The sequence below is a fragment of the Chanodichthys erythropterus genome, chromosome 15 (assembly GCF_024489055.1).
Source record: "Chanodichthys erythropterus isolate Z2021 chromosome 15, ASM2448905v1, whole genome shotgun sequence".
Classification (NCBI taxonomy): domain Eukaryota; kingdom Metazoa; phylum Chordata; class Actinopteri; order Cypriniformes; family Xenocyprididae; genus Chanodichthys; species Chanodichthys erythropterus.
Window position 1 is genome coordinate 3,350,789 of NC_090235.1, and position 14,712 is coordinate 3,365,500.

Consider the following 14,712-nt stretch of genomic DNA (forward strand, 5'->3'; position numbering starts at 1 on the left):
TCTATATTCTATTGTGAATAAAATATAAGTTTATGAGATTTGTAAATTATTGCATTCCTTTTTTATTCACAATTTGTACAGTGTCCCAACTTTTTTGGATTTGGGTTTGTATAAATATTATAGTATTTCTTTTTACATTTTCCTTTTTTATTTTGATTATTTATTTTGATTCTAATAGTTTACATGATATAGGCTAATCTGTATGAATATTGAAAATTAATGCTGTGAAAATAAACTTTTAAAAGATTTGATCTTAATTAAATTAATGTGTAATTCATGTTTGAGATATTCTGATGTTATTTATAAAATATGTAGAATGTGCTGAGGTTCATTTAACAGCTTTCTGTGTATCTGTGTTTGTGTGTAAAGTCAGTGAGGTGAATAATGATCTTCAACATCAACATCTGCAGAAACTGAAGTCTCAGCCAAGGAGGTTTTTGTATGATGATTTTACACTGTGTGAACACCCAGTCTAGCTTCCCAGAGTCTCCTGGTATTTTGACTCCATGTGCACTCTGACAGTAATAAACTCCTGAATCTTTAGGTTGGACTCCACTGATAGTCAGATTAAAATCTGTATCCTTTCCACTGCCACTGAATCTAGAAGAAACACCTGAAGCTCTGTCTGATGTGGCATAGATCAGGAGTTTAGGAACTTCTCCAGGAATCTGATGGTACCAGGACATACAATCCTGAGAGGTTTTTGATTTAGCACAGTTCACTACTGGTTTATGATTACAGTGAATAGTGACAGTCTGATCAGTCTGAACTGTTTGAGCTTCAGATTGAGTCAGAATCTGCCCCACAGAACCTGAAGAGAGAGACAGAAAACACTGGAGAATAATATAAAACTGATGAGCACATTTAAATGTCTAAGCCTTAGTTATAAGGCAACTGTTGCACTACAAAGACTAAGTTTCCATATTTTGCACATCGAATGCTAATTGTAATTAAGAACTTGAATCAAAAAATTAAACCATTAAAGTTTAATGTTAACTTTATGTTCACTTCACATGGAAAGGTTAAAAACATTAATATATGAAAGAACATATGTTTTTTTTAATGCAAATACACTATTTACAATAACTGAAGTCTAAATCTTGATATGAGCAATTTCTGTCTTTCTGTAGGCCTGCATCATCTGATTATTTGTACTTACTTACTCCAGGTGCAGGTTGTGAGTGTCCAAATAATGATGGTTGTTAAAGTCATGTTTGCTTCTGGATCTGTTATCATGAAGGAGAGATGTCAATCATAAAATCATAAACTCACAGATCTATAAAGACCTCCAGAGCACTGAAGCATGCAGCTCCAATGCAAAGTGTCTTCAATGTAAATGTCCTTTCTGAGAACAAGAATCTCTATTACTGGCAAGAAACATATTTCAGTTATTTCATTTCAGATTTTCTTGAACATTTTAAAAAGTCCAGTGATCTCAGTTGCTGACAAATAAAAGTAGGCCAATAATCAATTTAACGGATTTCACTCTTGTTCTGCTGTAACACTGGCGGCTTGAGGAGTTGATGTAGTCATTGTGCAGAATTAAATGATTTCAATTGTTCTGACACTTATGTCACATCTAACTTTCACAACAGAGACTTCTGTCAGCTGAAATATTTTAGAAAGATTTATTTTCAAAGTTACACCCACGTACACATTATTACAGTAGACTATTACACAATATAACAACTGTATCTATCCGCACAATCTTGTTTAAACATTAATCCAAATTTACCCAAAAGTACCGCATCCAGGGGTCAAAAAATTATTCTGCCTATATGCCACAGTAGGAGGTAAATCAGCCTTGGCCGCATCCAATCTGAATAGAAGGCATGTTCACTGTGGAACCCCACTACTGCCTATTAACCACTAGATGTCGCCATTAGACACAAAATGGCACCAAAAAGTCTACGTTGTCAGCGGGCCTGGATCTCATGTGTGCAACATTGCACATCATGCATTACTTACCATTCAAGGCTCCTTGGCCTATGATTCTTGCTTAGGGTGTGAGAGGTCTGGATTCAAATCCTGGACGAGCCCGAAGTTTTTAAAGGTTTTAGAATCTTTGAACTGACAAAACTTTACATTAACTGTTTATAGGCAAAGGTTAACTGGTGGATTTACCAGCTAAATATGTTGTTATTCATCAGATTTAATTATAAACTGAAACTAAATTTATTCTTCTATTCTTGATATTATAAAGTGATATTTTGAAACAAAATGCAACATCTTAATTTTAGGAGAAATATTTATAAATAAAATATTTCAAAGTTTTCTTTTAAGTTTGATTATTCACTCTTGTGAACAAAGATTCCAAAAGGGATTTTATTTTTTCACAGTGATCCCACAGAAGAACCATCTTGAGTTCCCCAGAGAACCTTTATGTGTGAAAATCATCTTATAATTCGAGAATCCTTTTGCACGATAAAGCACCTTTAGGGAAATGGAAATGTTCCATGAATGTTAAAGGATCTTCATGGAACCAACTGATGCCAGTAAAGAGAGTATTGACTTTTAGGCTATTGTAACAAATCAGAATATAAATTTGAAAGCTAGATATAAAAACAGTATGTATATTGATAGATATAGGCTATGCAGATTGATTTTTTTTATAAATTCTGAACCAATAAGGTAGGTCTCATTAGTTATTGTTAGTTAATGCATTACTAACATTGAATAATAATGAGCAATATTTACATTTGATACAATATTTTTAATCTTTGTTAACATTAATTAAAAGAAAAAATTCAACTGTTAATTGTTATGTCAGCTCAGGTCCATAAGGCCTGAAATTACCAAATAAAACTTTTGATTTGTTTTAGTAAATATTGAATTGAACATTAACTATGATTAAAAATTGATCATTGTTAGTTCATGTTAACCATACTTATCTAATGTTAACATATGAAACCTTATTGTAAAGTGTTATATATTTATAGGAATACTGAATATAAAGACTTAAGATTTATAAGGCTGTTTGTAAGGATTTATAGGCTGTTGCACTTCAGATCTGCTTGATAAATTCTGAATCTGAATCAGCAGTGTGATGACCGGTGAAACACACACACACATCACACAGAAATTATAGGCATGCATATTTAATTTACACTCACACATATGCAGCTTCAAAGGACTGTCCTAAATCAGTCAACGCTCAACAATAAATCTTTCAGCCTGTTAGTGTTCTTCAAATATTCTGTTGTAACAGCAATGAAGTGTTTGTTGTTTTATTGCTGCCAAATAAAAGCATTTTGACTCAAATATGGTGTTGACTTTCTTGCTGAAATATTAAACACTTCGAAATTGAAAAACAACCTAAAATGTGAAATACCACTTTTTATTTTTATTGGATGGATATAAAAAATAATATTTTAATATTGAAAATATCAATTACAGTAAAAGAGACATTGGCATCATAATTTTTATTAAATATAATATTTGAGCAAGCCTACTTTTGATTTTTAAACATTCATCAAAATCTAAAATTACAATAAAATATTTTATTGAATACATTTATACTTATTTTAATTAGATCACATTAAATTTAGGGCTAATATTCTGAATTCTTACTGTCAAGAATTGTGCATTTGAACAAGATGAAAGAAAAAATGGAAAGACAAGCCAGATGAACGGTACAATAATAATAATAATAATAATAATAATAGTAATAAACTAAAAGATTTCACAATACTTCCACAGTTGATTGATTACATTAAGAATTGCATACATATTTTAATTTCAAGTTTTCTGAAATGTTATGTTTAAATATACCAGATTTTCTGATTATGCACTAATTTGCATGTTTAATTAGATTCTATTCTGTTCATACTGAAGAATTAATTTCTCATTTAATGTAAATTAGTTCATTCTGCTTGAGTAAATTCATTGCGCCGTCTGACTGAGGGAAGCTTTTGTACGATGTTGCTTCACTGTGTGAACACTGGACCAAGATAAAACCCCATACAGAAATATTCTCCTGCATCTTCAGTCTGGACTCCACGTATGTTCAGCATAAATTGATATCCAGAATAACTTCCACTGAACCGGTTTGAAACTCCAGATGCAAGGTTACTTGAATAGTATATCAGGAGTTTAGGAGTTTTTCCAGGTTTCAGCAGATACCAGCTCATGTCATAACCAATTCCAGAAGACGCAGTGCAGCTAATAGTGACAGATTCTCCTGCTTTAACAGACAGAGATTTAGGAGTCTGGACATCTTCATGAGACACTGAGAGAGAGAGAGAGAGAGAGAGAGAGATAAAAAAATTACATTTAATTACAAATTTAAGATATTTACATCCTTCACTGTTGGACATTTCAAGGGGTTTTTACAGTAACTTACTGGCAACACTGTTGCCAGTAAGTTACTTTAATTAAGATTTACAGTACTATAACCGTATTTCAGTTTTACAGTAACTACATGATACTGTAATTATGTCATGCGGTGCAATTACTGTAAAAAACCCAGGTAATCAGTACACTACTGTAATTATTTGTCCTAAATATAGATTTCATAATTTTTATATAGAATTAATTTAATTAAGTACTACTGAGATACAATTCACACAAAATTATTCCAAAATATCATTTAATTTTTTTTTTAAAACATTGCATATATATCACAAAATAAACAGTCTGCCAATGCTGGAAAGGATGTGTTAAAATGAAATTTTTTACACATTAATGGGAGAGTTTAGGGACAACATTTTTTGTGTTAATTTTAACTCATTAAGCTGTTATTGTTTGTAACAAAATAAATGTGTCAAAAAGGTTAGCACAAAGATGTGTAAACGTGTTAAATTAACACATTAACACACATAAATTAACACATTATGTGTTGTCCTTCACTACATGCATTATGTTAAAAAACATAAAATGATGTAAAGTCAATGGTTGTTTAGCTTATTGTCAAAAAAATATTATAATTAAATATCAAAAATTACATTCATGAAACTGCAAAATATAAATACATTTTTAAGCAGTCAAAAATTAAATGTCCAACACAGGACAAAACAGTTCTTTTCTCAATCTCATTAGGTAACATGACACATAACCCCACTTTCAAAATCATTTCACTATTTCCAAAATTTGATTAATGTACACTGGTGGCCAAAAGTATTTAAGTGTCTTAATGTTTTTGAAAGAAGACTGTTCAAGAAACATTTATTCTTATTTTGAATGTCCTCCTCTAAATTGAAAAAAAAGACAACACACTGTTTTTGTCCACCTTTGGAAATAAATGAACTTCTCCAAAGATTGGTTCCAGTTCAGAACTTGACTGACAACATCAGAATGTTTCCTGGTCTGTCCACGAAAACAAATGTACTCAGTCCTTCAAAGGAGATCCAGGCTCTAACATTATATAAAAACATGAGTGAGAGAGAGAAAGGAGAGAATTCCATATTAGTGTCAAATTATTTTTAACCTCCGTTTTTAAATCTTTTTTTTACTATAACTTAAACGGTAAGTTCACCCAAAAATGAAAATTCTGTCATTTATTACTTACCCTCATGCCGTTCCACACGTGTAAGACCTTCGTTCATCTTTGGAACGCAAATTAAGATATTTTTGTTGAAATCTGATGGCTCAGTGAGGCCTGCATAGGGAGCAATGACATTTCCTCTCTCAAGATCCATTAATGTACTAAAAACATATTTAAATCAGTTCATGTGAGTACAGTGGTTCAATATTAATATTATAAAGTCACGAAAATATTTTTGGTGTGCCAAAAAAAACAAAATAAGTGATGGCCGATTTCAAAACACTGCTTCATTAAGCTTCGGAGCGTTATGAATCTTTTGTGTCGAATCAGCGGTTCGGAGCGCCAAAGTCACGTGATTTCAGCCGGTTGAAATCGGATCTTGAGAGAGGAAATGTCATTGCTCCTTATGAAGGCCTCACGGAGCCATCGGATTTCAACTAAAATATCTTAATTTGTGTTCTGAAGATGAATGAAGGTCTTATGGGTGTGTAACGACATGAGGATGAGTAATTAATGACATTATTTTCATTTTTGGGTGAACTAACCCTTTAAGAATATTTATATATATTTAAGTAACATCTTTTTGTCAATAGCATATTCAAAAATTTCAGCTGAACTGTAAATTAAATTATGCCAGATTAAATGAATACTTACATATCCTAAATTCTGTCCAAAAATGCTGAGATCCATAGAGAGAAAGATTGTGATCGACGATTTAGCCAATTTAAGCCTGTCTGGAAGGAAGGGGGAGCTGTGTGAGATAAATACACAGTAAGACGCATGCAAGAAATCACTATGTGATGATTTTTCTCCTCCCTACAGTAGTTAACCCACCTGTGCGCTGATATTAGGACCTTCCTGGTCAGTTGGGACTGCAATGGTAGAGTCTTCGGCCTAATAAAAGATCAAAATAATTCAAAAGTATAAACTAAAGTTGTTTAGAATGCTAAATTTGGTATGAATGATTTAGTGAGAGTTGTAATGCAGTGCTTACCTGGATAAATGTAATCTGGTGAGACTGAACATAGAAAATGGTCCATCTTCTGATTGGTTCATTTGCTATGTAATAAATAAAATGTTTGAAATGATGCAAAGTCACATATTTGATAAAAAAGTTAGCAAATTTATAATGCTACCTAGTCTGCACCAGTGAATCCACTGCTTGCTTCACATATTGCTAATTCAACAATGCTAGTGACTGATGCATTAGCTGTGCTTCAGCTATACTACGGACAATGACAATGAACTTTGTGGCCCGCAAAATGTCGCTGTGGCATGCTTTTAAACCAGTATTACAATAAAATAGGCAGAAAACATTGCTTTTGTTAAGTCATTTAAGTAACAATATGATTTCAAGTACAGCTTACCTCAGAAATCTTGCTAGCAGTCACCGGCGCTTTGTTGCAGTTGAGACCTTTAAAACACGCATACATGAATTGTAGTAAATATTAAATTCCATAATCTAACAAAATCTTTTGTCAAATGAAACGTTAACGCAGTTAACCGTGGTAAAGATTTTTTTTACCTTGTTTGCTGGTCTCTCTCTCTCGGGGATAAGTCTTCACGGGGTGCATCAGTACACCGGCCGCAGACTGTGGCGCTGCCGCACTGGTTCCGTCTCTAAGTTACCCCGGACGCGAACGACGCGATTCAACAAAAGACAGAACCCATTACAATCACTGTTTGTACTGAATGCTCCGGCGCGACACGACAAATCCCAGACAGTATAACGTTACTGATGCCCCGTTATATGTACGGTACTCCGAGTCCGAGTCCAAGCGCTCGCGCTATTTCTGACACAAGGGACATACAGGTTTGCATTTTGTAAAGGTCCGGTAGCTTCAATGTGTCCAATAAAGACAGCCACGGGCTGTTATTGTTGTAGACACGCGGTGTAAGGCAAATAATGTCAAACCAAATGTACAAAAAGAGGAAAATAAAAAAATGGAGCCAGAGGATCCGTTACAGCAAATACAGTAGTATACTGCAAATTTAAAAAATACAGTAAATCGCTGTATGTAGTGTGTAACGTCACAGAAAATTCCCATGATGCAATGGGAATCACAGTTCCCTTTCAGTCGGTCACGTTCGACGTACGTCAGTAGTGACCGACGAATTGGGATATCGCTTAGAGAGCCCTATCATCTTCGTGTAAACTAAAACAAGCCAATGGAATTGGCGTGCGATATTTGCATAATGCGCACCGCCCCCGTCAGGTGTATATAAATAGGAAGCAGATGCAATCGCACTCTGTCTTTCGCTTCGGAGCCATTCACTGGTGTCCTGTTTTAGAAGACTCCTTTCTTCGTTTGTTTTATTCTAAAACATTGCCTCAGAAGAGGATTTACAGCGAGCTTTCAGTGCTGGTGAAAGGGCACGTTCAGCGAGGTCGCGAGTCTCCGAGGAGCTGAGCTATAAGCTCGAAAACTGCTGTTTTCACAGCAACACAAAGAGTGTGTGCGTGTGTAGCGATTTGGGCCGGTTCCTCGGTGTGTCAGGGAGTGGTGTACCTGACACATCGCGTCGCTCCCTGGGTGCTTCAGCACGAGTGAGTTGACTTCCCCTTCTAAAAGAGCTTTACAGACGAACCCTGACAGTATGTCATTTCGTCTGTGCGTTAATGGGTGCGGTCGTTCCCTGGTCCCTGCTGATGGGCACAATCGTTGCTTCTCGTGTTTGGGCATTCTGCACGCTGAAGCAGCTTTTGTGGATGGTTCATGTTCCCATTGCGGGAACATGACTATCGCGATGCTGAGGTCGAGACTCTCCTTCCTGAAGTCTCAGGAAGCGGGGGTCCCCTCTCCTATGCCGCGTACGACCGTTTTTTCCGGCCCCGGGAACCGGAATGACGGTACGGCGCTGTATAGGAAGGGTGACCGGAGGATTACGGTCAGGGCTTCCCCGCCGAGCGGAAACGCTCCTCGGGCCCCTGCCGCCTCATCAGCACCGCAACCCATCGTGCCACCGTTGGTTTCCGCTGGGCCCTCTACGGACTGTCCAGCCGTTACCTTTGGTGTGCCGGCGGCGGATCAGATGTCGATCGCTGCATCGGAAGGTGAGCCTGAGTCCTCGGGGGAGGATTCGGACGCGCTGCCGCCCGGGACGGTAGCGTTGCCCGAGTCGGATCCCGAGCTTACGGCTGTGCTCTCCCGGGCCGCCTTGTGCGTCGGGCTTGAGTGGAACCCTCCACCCTGTCCCGGCCCATCTCGGTTGGACGATTGGTACTTGGCGGGGGTCGCGCTGGTCAAATCCAGCGTCCCCCCCCCAATGCCTTTCTTCCCGGAAGTACACGATGAGGTGACCAGGTCTTGGCAAGCTCCGCTTGGGGCTCGTACAGGGCCTGGTCCCTCGTCCGCCTTCACCTCCCTGGACGGCGGGCTAGCCAGGGGGTACGCGAAGATCCCGCCAGTCGAGCGGTCTGTTGCGACGCAGTTGTGTCCAACAGCCGCTGGCTGGCGCGGTGAGCCGCGTCTCCCGTCCCAGGCCTGTGAATTCTCAGCCGGTCTGACTGAGAAAGCTTACAGTGCCTGTGGGCAGGCTGCCTCTGCCCTGCACGCGGTGGCCCTTTTGCAGGTCTATCAGGCAAAAGCGCTGTCGCAGATGCCCCAGGAAGGTCCTGACCAACAGCTGCTTGGGGAGCTGCGCGCTGCCACTGACCTTGCCCTCCGGGCAACGAAGGTGACAGCGCGTTCTGTTGGCCAGGCGATGTCTACTCTGGTAGCCCAGCAACGCCACCTCTGGCTGACCTTGGCAGACATGAGGGAGGCCGACAAACATCGGTTCCTGGATTCCCCCGTGTCTCCGGTCGGCCTTTTCGGCGACGCGGTGGAGAGCTGTGCCCAACAGTCCTCCGCTGCACAGAAGCAGGCTGAGGCTATCAGACATGTCATGCCACGGCGGTCCGCTGCTGCCTCCACCCAGCCGCCCGTGGCTCAGCCTCAGCCCGCTCGTCGCCGAGGGCGCCCGCCTGCGTCTTCCTCCGCCCCTGCTAAGTTGGCAAAGCAGCAGCCTACACCAGCCAAACAGCAGGGTGCCGGGCGCGGACGTGGTGCCCAGCCCGTCTCTGCCAGCCAGGTGGCAAGCGGTCGGGGAAAACTCGGTCCTGAGACGGGCGACCTGGAGCGGAAGGTTCCTGCCCTTTGGGAGAGTATTCCATCTGCTCTCCCACCCCCGGAGGAGGGCCGGGGGGGATTTTGTGGCGGCTGTCCATCTACCGCCGCTGGCTCTCCGGAGTCCAGCGGTACCCACTTTGCCACAAAAGGAGCAGTTTCCTCAAACTCCAGGTCACAACAGGGGGTGTCTGCCAGTGCGCCAGGCTCCGCCTCGCTGCTGTCAGCTCCCTCCCCATTCGGCAGCAGGTGGCAGTGTGATGGTGCAGACCGCGTCCCGTGCGCGGTCTCCCATGCACACTGCTGCCTCGCAGAGTCTGACCCCACTCCGGGCCGCCCCCAAGCCGTCCAGGTCGGGTCCCTCTCTGCCTTGCTGCCCCACCCCCGGTGCGTCTGTGGTGCCTTTGGTCCTGCTGGCTCAGTGTCTGGAAGCATGGAGCACGCTCCCCAGCCTGTCCAGTTGGCTCATTCGTACTATCAGACTCGGCTATGCGATTCAGTTCGCCCGGCGTCCCCCGGTCTACAGGGCTGTCCACTTCACTCAGGTGTCGTTGGACAGTGCTCCTGTTCTCCGGGTGGAGATTGCTGTCCTCCTGGCGAAGGGTACAATCAAGCCGGTCCCTCCAGCCGATATGAAGTCGGGGTTTTACAGCCCCTACTTCATTGTACCGTAAAAGGGCGGTGGGCTACGGCCAATCCTGGACCGTCCCCAGGATTGGTTTGCAGCAATAGACCTGAAGGACGCATACTTTCATGTCTCGATTCTGCCTCGACGCAGACCCTTCCTAGGTCGGTCTGCGTTCGAGGGTCGGGCATGTCAGTACAAAGTCCTACCCGACATGGTTGTAGCTCCCAACCGGTTGGGTCTTCAGGTCAACTGGGACAAGAGCTAACTCGCCCCCGGGTAGAGGATCTCTTGTTTCGGTCTCGAGCCAGACTCGGTCGCACGGACTGCGCGTCTCACCGAGGTGCGCGTCCAGTCGGTGTTGAACTGCCTGAGCTCGCTCAAGTGCAGGACAGCGGCTCCACTGAAAGATTTTCAGAGGCTCCTGGGGCATATGGCATCTGCAGCCGCGGTAACGCCGCTCGGATTGCTTCATATGAGACCACTTCAACACTGGCTCCGCGGCCGGGTCCCGAGATGGGCGTGGCAGTGCGGCACGCTCCGTGTCCCCGTGACACCGAGCTGCCGTCGCACCCTTATCCGGTGGTTGGACCCTTCGTTCCTGTGGGCCGGAGTACCCCTCGAACGAGTGTCCAGGCACGCTGTGGTCTCCACAGATGTCTCTGCCACGGGATGGGGGGCCACGTACAACGGGCATGCAGTGACAGGTCTTTGGACAGGGCCTCAGCTGCATTGGCATACCAATTGCCTCGAGTTGCTAGCGGTTCGTCTTGCGCTGGCCCGCTTCAAGGAGCTGTTGTCAGGCAAGCACGTTCTAGTCCGCTCACTAAGCATTGCGGCCGTTGCGTACACCTACCGTCAAGGTGGTCTACGCTTCCGTCGCATGTTGCAACTCGCCCGCCATCTCTTGTTGTGGAGTCAGAAGGATCTGAGGTCCCTTCGGGCCACTCGTGTCTCAGGTGTGCTCAACCGTGCAGCCGACGAGCTGTCACGGCAGCATCTACTTGCGGGCGAGTGGCGGCTCCACCCCCAGGCGGTCCAGCTGACTTGGCAGCGGTTCGGCGAGGCCCAGGTAGTCCTGCTTGCCTCCCCGGAAACTGCCCTCCGCCAGTGGTTTTATTCCCTGACCGGCGGCACGCTCGGCACGGATGCCCTGGCACACAGCTGGCCCCCGGGTCTGCGCAAACATGCGCTTCCCCCAGTGAGCCTTCTCGCACTTTTCATGTGCAAGGTCAGGGAGGACGGGGAGCAGGTTCTGTTAGTGGCTCCGTACTGGCCCACTCGGACCTGATTCTCAGACCTCATTCTCCTCGTGACAGCACCTCCCTGGCCGATTCCTCTGAGGAAGGACACCCTGACTCAGAGACGGGGCACCCTGTGGCACCCGCCTCCCGATCTGTGGAACCTCCACGTGTGGTCCCTGGACGGGATGCGGAGGTTCTGAGTGATCTCCCGCAAGCGGTCGTAGACACCATCACTTCCGCTAGAGCTCCTTCTACTAGGAATCTCTACGCGCTGAAGTGGAACCTGTTCGTCGATTTGGTGCGCCTCTCGCCGAGAGGACCCCCGATCATGTTCGGTCGGATCCGTGCTTTCCTTTCTGCAAGATGGGTTGGAGCGAAGGCTGTCTCCCTCCACCCTCAAGGTGTATGTTGCCGCCATTGCCGCACATCACCATGCAGTTGAGGGTAAGTCCCTGGGGAAACACGATCTGATCGTCAGATTCCTGAGGGGGGCCAGGAGACTGAATCCTCCTCGCCCTTCCTCCGTACCCTCTTGGGATTTGACCCTGGTTCTCACAGCTCTCCGGGGTCATCCCTTCGAACCTTTGCAATCAGTCGACCTGAAACTAATGTCTCTTAAGACGGTTCTTCTGGTTGCATTGGCTTCCCTGAAGAGGGTAGGGGATCTGCACGCATTTTCGGTCGACGAAACGTGCCTAGAATTCGGGCCCGGTGCTTCTCACGTCATCCTGAGACCCCGGCCTGGATACGTGCCCAAGGTTCCTACCACTCCCTTCAGAGATCAGGTAGTGAACCTGCAAGCGCTGCCCTCGGAGGAGGCAGACCCAGCCCTAGCTTTGCTCTGTCCCGTCCGCGCTCTGCGCGTTTACGTGGACAGAACGCGAAGCTTTAGGACCTCAGATCAGCTCTTCATCTGTTACGGAGGCCAGCAGAAGGGAAAGGCTGTCTCCAAGCAGAGGATGGCCCACTGGATAGTGGATGCCATCGCCTTGGCGTACGAATCCCAGGGCGTGCCTTGCCCGCTCGGGTTGAGAGCCCACTCCACCAGAGGGGTGGCCTCTTCCTGGGCGCTGGCTCATGGCGCCTCGCTGACAGATATCTGTAGAGCTGCGGGCTGGGCGACACCTAACACGTTCGCTAGGTTTTATAGCCTACGTGTAGAGCCGGTATCCTCGCGTGTACTCGCATCCACTAGTCGGTAGACGTGTTGTACCCACTCTAAGTGTCGGCTTGCAATGCCATTCCCGCCTCTGGCCGGATACGTGCATACTTTCACTCCAGTCGCGTTCCCCGCTTGGCGAACCCTGTCGAGTTCCTCCGCCTCCCCCTTCGGCTCGGACATTGCGGAGTGTCTGATGCCAGGCCTACATCCGTCGCTGACGCTGTCTGTTGGCTGGGGCCCATATGTCGTGACCCCTCTACGTAAGCGGTCCCATATGTGTATTTTCCACGGTTTAAAACTCCCTACGGGCCGAGTCCGTGTCTTTCCCTTAGCAGAGCCAGCTCTGCTGTCACCTGTCAGATGAGTCTCCCCCTAACCAGGTGGAGCCATCCCAGGGACTCCATATGCGTACTGCCCCCGGGCCAGTCCATATGTGTATTCCCACGTAAACTCCTCCCCCATTGGGTAGGTAGTGGTCTCCGCAGCGTCCCTTCGGGTTCGCTTTCCCAGTGTGTCTAGTTTACTTAGTGGGTAGTGGTAGACAGCAGTAGACTCTCTCGGTGTAAGCTCGCCCCCTTCACCGCCAGCCGGTGCTATGGGCGGCTGAGCTTGCGCTGGGCACTGGAAGGGGTTTCGTAACTGTGGCGCTTTAGTTGGGATCCCAATTCGTCGGTCACTACTGACGTACGTCGAACGTGACCGACTGAAAGGGAACGTCTCGGTTACGTATGTAACCCTCGTTCCCTGAAGGAGGGAACGGAGACGTACGTCCCGTCGCCACAGTTTCTGTACCCTCGCTGTAGCGCGGACACCAGTTGTCTCCTCAGCGAAAAACAGAGTGCGATTGCATCTGCTTCCTATTTATATACACCTGACGGGGGCGGTGCGCATTATGCAAATATCGCACGCCAATTCCATTGGCTTGTTTTAGTTTACACGAAGATGATAGGGCTCTCTAAGCGATATCCCAATTCGTCGGTCACTACTGACGTACGTCTCCGTTCCCTCCTTCAGGGAACGAGGGTTACATACGTAACCGAGACGTTATTTACTGTAAAGAGAATTAGCAGTATAATACTGGGTGATATGTGGTTAATAACTGTAGAAATTACAGAAATGTCTAACAGTGTTTATAAAAAAAAAATAATAATAAAAAAAAACATTTTTTTTTAAAACTGTTAAAGGCTTAACAGTTTTTAATAATTATTAAATGTTTTATTAATTCTCGATTAACGAAAAGTTTTTAATGAAAAGTTTTTTTTAATAAATGTCACCTGAGACAGAAATGTGTCTTCATTTGGGGTTACTTTCAACCTGTAACGCAGCGGGAGTCATGGTAAGATCCAAATGCAAGCTTTATTAAGAATGTCGTACAGGCAGGGTCAATCAGGAGCAGACGAGAACAGCAAGGGACAGGCAGGATCGTAATCAGGGTGCAGGCAATGGTCAGGACAGGCAGATATCATTCACAGAACAGTATACCAGGCAAGGGTCAGGACAGGCAGCAACGGGTCAAAAACAGGAACAGGCAAGATCAATCACAGGCAGACAGAAAACAAGGAAACGCTCAGAATTGTCACAAGGAATCAAGACTTCGCAAACTGGTGGTGTGAGTGTGAGTCCTTTATAGTCCTGTTAATGTACTGCAGCTGGGTGTGGTGATTAGTGAGGAGTGTGTGCATGGCTGTATGTGGCGACAGGTGATTGGTGTGGAGTGAACATGTGACTGGCAGGGAGGATTGTGGGTAATGTAGTCCAGGAACTGACAGAAACAGACGGTGATCGTGACACAACCTACAAACAGTTAGTAATACACTGTTAGTAATACAGTAAATGTGTAACAAGAAATCATTTAATAATTTGAACAAATGGAAAATAGATTATTAAAAAATTATAGATCTAATATAATATAATGAATGATGATGAATGATGATTAAATCCAAGTATAGACATATGTGTGATTGCTGGTAAATGTGTTTTTACAGGCTGTTGCACCTCAGATCTGCTTGATTAACTCTGAATCTCTTAAAGGGAAGTGAAAGACTGATAGAGCTGTTTTTAAGAAGAACAAAACTCTCTCTCTCTCTCTC

At 44.5% G+C, this 14,712-nt stretch overlaps 1 gene segment (V, D, J or C); it reads left to right on the forward strand.

Moving 5' to 3' along the window:
* Window positions 1-14,712, forward strand: part of LOC137002132 (Ig kappa chain V region Mem5-like) — a 51,895-nt gene that overhangs the window by 5,205 nt on the left and 31,978 nt on the right.